Below are 5,371 nucleotides of genomic sequence, written 5' to 3'. Positions count from 1 at the left end.
TATTTTTATGTGTTATTTATTTTACTTTTGCATTTGTAAACAATGGATATTTGGTTTATTTTTGGACTTTTAGAATAGTGAAAAAAGTGAAAAATGAAAAAATTAAAGAAAAAAAAAAAAATGGAGAATCCTTAAGGGCCGCGGCATAGACATACTAAGTCGCGGCATTACTGGTTCCAGAGGCCCACAAATTTTGAAGGAAAGGGGCGGGCCGCGGCATGGCTGAGGAGGGCTGCGGCATTGAAACCCAGATTTCCCAGAAGAAAGAGGCGGGCCGCGGCATGGATATCATAATGCCGCGACATTATTCCCAGAAAAAGTTGATGCGGGTCGCGGCATAGTATGGTTAATGCCGCGGCCCGTGTGCGAAATCATGGGTAAAAAGCCCTAATTTTGCCCTCATGCTCATTCACTTTCACAATTTCCTTTTTACCAACACTCAAAGCCTCTTTTCTCTCTCAATTCTTCCAACCCCTTCTCCATCTTGAGAATTTCATCAGCCAAGGAGACAAAAAGGAGAAGCCTTGTGACATTCAAGTAAGTGTCTCACATCTATTCTAGTGCTTTCTGATTGGAGGATAGATTACATTTTGGCATTGTGGACTGTTTTATGTTTTTCTTGTGAGACATCTAAGGGGTTTGTTAATTTTTTTTTTCTGGGATCAGTGGTTGGGTTGTTTGTTTTTAGTAATTTAGTAATTTTTGGGGGAGTGAAACCAAGGAGAAGTTATACTCAATTTCTTTTAAACCAATTAGGGGGTTTAGTCTGTTATTGTATTGAAAAACAATGGGTTCTAAGAGAAATCCTCCGAGAGATGCCTCTTCGAAGAAAGCCTCTTCATCCCGAACTCAACCAACACCACCTCCTCCGGCTGATTATGATACTCGATTATTTGTCAATAAGGAAGCGGCTGACATGTTCAAAAAAATTCATAAGAAATCTGTGGTTAGGGAACGGGGATTTGAGTTTCAAGAGGAACCTTTTGAAAATAACCCTGCTTATGATATCATCCGGGCTGAAATAATGAGACGCAATTGGGGTTTCTTCTGCGATTCTACCTGTGTGGGAATGGCCAACTACTCTCAAATGTTTGAGTTCTATGCCAATTTCCCATACCTTGATGCAGAAAAGCAAAATTTTATTAGGGGTAAAAAGGTGCCTATGGAAATTTATTCATTTAACCAATTACTGCACCTCCCTACATTGTATGCGCTTGATGACGAGCATTGGCAGTTGGCCCATTTTAGTGAGCCAGATTATGATGTTGTGGCTGAAGTTCTGAGTATGGAAGGTGCTCAGTTTAATTATCATAATGGCAAGCCTAAAGACATGAACCGGTGGCAGCTTAACCCAATTGCTAAGGCATGGGTTTATTTTGTAATTTCACGCTTATTGTCGACCTCTCATGTTTCTACTGTTGATAGAGAGCGTTGTTTGTTGGTTTATGCTATCATGACCAAGATGACAGTTGATGTGGGCCGAATAATTCGTTACAGCATTCGCAACATCAGCAGATTCAATACTACTGCTGGTGTTGCCCATGGTACTTTTATCTCGACCCTATGTAACACTTATGAGGTACCAGTCTTCGCCAGCGATCTAGTTCGGAAGCCAATGGGGCCAATTAATCAGACTCTGTTTACGGCATTTCCTTCGACTTCTCTTACGCCGCCTTCCCCTGGCCAGCACTATAAGCATAGAAGGGCTGATGAACCAGCTGACATTGATCAAGCTGAGGAGGATGAAGCAGATGAAGCAGGCCCTAGTAATCCACCTTCGAATTTGGCAATTGGTGGGCCTATTGATGAGCACACGCAGCGCACGCATGATCGCTTGGATTATCTTATTCAGCAAAATTAATACTTAATCCAATCGCATCATGCGCAAAATCAGCATTTAAATGACTTCCTGGTGCAGCAAAATGAGTATGGGTGGGTTCATATAGAGGAGTTGAATGCCTTGGTAACGAGGTGGACTATGAGCTCTGCTGATGAAAATTACTTCACTCCTCCGCCTCAGTTCAATCCATACAACCCCCCACCACCACCTCCGCCATACTAACGTGGCGTGCTTTTTGAGGTAAGTCTTCTTTCCTTACTCTTCATGTCACATTGGGGACAATGTGAAATTTAAATTTGGGGGAGGGACTTATCAGTTATTGTTTTTATCTTTGTTTTTATCTTTGTTCTGTTAATTTTAGTTTGTCGATACTTTGTTTGTAATATCATTTGTCATCAATTTGTGAGATAGTAATTGTGTGAATAACCGTGTGCTTGGTTGATTACTCTTGGGATTAAGTCTAAATGTTTTGTTGGAAATTTGAATATGTTCTGTAAATTGGGACAATTAGCTTATGTTATATATGTTTTACTTGGGTATGAGGAATGAATGGTGGAATCTGATAGAACTTGTATTACTTGTCTTTTGAGACGAAATCCTTGATGACATGTGTTTTGGAATATGATATAGGCAATGTTTTGGAATGTTTGGGCCTTTCAAGCTTACCCTTATCATTATTTTCCCTAGTTTGCTCATTTGTGCCTTAACTTGTTTTGTTGATTGTTTAACCACTTCATTAAGCCAAAATTGTACCAATTATTTTTCCCTGTCCTATGAATTATGCCATAAGCTTAGAAATAAGTTTAGGGGAGAGATTTGTGATTGGGTAGAGCGAAAAAAAAGAAGGAAAAACATATTGGTGTGAGTGGATGAACAATGTAATTTTATTTTTCGGTTGAGACAAGTGTAAAGTGTAAAAATACTTGCAACATCACTGTAAATCAGTTTCAATTTTCTTCTTCAAAAAAATACAAAAATACAAAAAAAAAATAAATAAATAAAGTGATGTTGGTGTATCGATTATGAGGTCTTAATCGTTGAAAAATGAGTGAATTTTTTGGGCTGGCTATTAAAACGCAATGTGGGTTGTTTGATTGATTTCTTTTTAGGTGCTTATGGTATAATGAAGCCTAAATGTCTTTTTATCTACCTTTACCTAAGCCAAAAATGCATGAACCTTGAAAGTCCTGTTGATTCCAAAACATGTGTTGTTAACATTAGTAGAGAAAGGCAAGTATGCAAGCATATTGAATTTTGGTGAGTGGATTGTTGAAAGAGTAAAATATGTATGATGTATTCTAATTGCTCATTTTGTTATTTACAACTCATATTCTAATTTCCAACTGAGGCATTTGGGTTAATTGTGAGAGTGATTATACTGAAATTCTGGTTGAAAATCGCATTTGCTATTTCGCGATTAATGACAGTGTGTTGTGGACAAAGTGGAGGCTTTATTATTTGTGTGTTTTGTTTTGTTTCAAGTCTAAAGTCAATCTTTACTCGAGGGTGAGTAAAGGTTAAGTTTATGGGAGTTTGTTGAGTCTAGTTTTTGTCATGTTTAGGTGGTGTTTTAAGTAGCCTTTTATCTCATTTTTCTTTCATTTAGTGCGGGTTTATGCTGTGTTTGTTTGTCTTTGTGAATATCAGGAAGAATTGAGAACTTGGAGGAAAATTTCAAAGAAAGGGAAGAAATAACCAAGTTTTACAAAATATTTCAAGAAAGGATGAATCTCAACATGATTTGGAAGTGTTGGTGAATTTTTGGGATGAAATCTTGAAAAATTGAGAAATCTCTTAAGAGCCACGGCATGAGCAAAGTAAAGCTGCGGCTAGCTGGTGAAACAAAGCCATTGTTTTGAAGGAGAACCACGGGCCGCAGCATGGCTAAAGAGGGTCGCGGCATAGATGGGCATCAACCCAGAAATCTTAGACACGGGCCGCAACATGGCTGACTAGGGCCGCGGCATGGAGAGAACAAATCGCCCAGGAATTTAGACACGGGCCGCGGCATGGTGCATGTAGAGCCGCGTCCCGCCTCTTTTAAAAAAAATTGAATCTTAGGTTTTTATAAGGCGAAAAAGAGAGAAGAAGAGGAGGTACGGATCTGGGGTGGAAATTGCTTGAAGGCTGAAGGCTGGGAGTATTCAATCTACATGTTTTTCTTCTATTTTCTGATGTTATCTTTAATTGTTTTTGTGATTAGTATTATGATTATGAACTAATTTTCTGTTTAGGATTTTTAATTGAATCACTTGAATCCCTATTATGAACTAATGCAATTTCAATTTTCTTCTTCTTCAATATTCTTCAATTCCATATAACCTGTTCTTTTTGATTGACTATCGATTGGCCATCTATAGTCATTATATATATGTTTTCAAATCAAAATCTGAGAAGTGAGATTTGAATCTGCTGTGGTTATATTGGACATAATTTTAATTTGGAACGAAAGTATCCATATTAATTGTGTGACTGTTTATTAAGTTGTCGAGATTAATGCTACCTTTGTGGTTCAATTTACCATAGAAATATAGGAAATTGTCACCTAGGTTGAGTTTATAATTCATAGTATGATTATAAGCTGTTGTATCAACTTGTTAATTGAATTAGGCAGAAAGAAGAAGAACTTAGTACTTTGCATTAGGAAATGATAGGGAGGATAGTTGATGAGATTAAATATCCTAATTATTTCTTGAGTGTTTAAATCCAAGGTTTTGCTATTAGTTGTTATTTTATTCAATTTTTAATTATTGTTTCTGAATACTATAGTTCTTTTGCTGTGTCTATAAGAATCAAGAATTTTAATTGATCAAATAGAAAGAGAAATTAATTGACTGGTAATTGAGAATTCAGTCCTTGAGGACGATACTTGGTTTCTTTACCATATTATTACAAATTGCGACTGTGTGCACTTGCATAGCTTAAAATTTCGCAACACTCAGCGACGAAATCTCAAAGGTAGACACGACTATGAGCAGACTCGTTTACAGAATCTCAGAAGTGCACGAAGAACTACTGAATATGGCAAAGTCCCAACATGCTCCACATGACATCTTTCGAGCAAAAGAAGCAGAACTTAAAATTCTGAAAAGTCAATATGTCGCTATGCAAAGTTAGCAACAAGAAGTCTCTCTATCCCTAGGCGTAAATCTCACTCCATGGATGTTTTCAACGCTGCCACAACACTCCCAACCACTAGCAACGCCAACCAAAAGGGGAGATCAAATACTTCACCTCAAAGAATCCTGGAAGAAAAAGACCAACTAAAGAGACAACAAAAAGAAAAGCAAGTAGATGGTGGTCAGACATAAAACCAGCTCATGGTCCAAAAGACAAATCACCTCACTGAAATTATCCATCAACACTGCTTAGACAATCTCCCTCAGATTAATCTTAATGAAGAACTAGATGGCTCAAGCGATGATATGCAATCATCCTCCTCTGGGAAATCTAAATTATGGGAGACTGAAGATGATGACAGTAGTGACGAAGCCCCACATCAATTTATGACAAACCACACCCAAGTTTTGG

This window comes from Humulus lupulus, chromosome 8 (genome assembly GCF_963169125.1).
Source record: "Humulus lupulus chromosome 8, drHumLupu1.1, whole genome shotgun sequence".
Taxonomy (NCBI): domain Eukaryota; kingdom Viridiplantae; phylum Streptophyta; class Magnoliopsida; order Rosales; family Cannabaceae; genus Humulus; species Humulus lupulus.
This window is presented reverse-complemented; position numbering follows the sequence as displayed.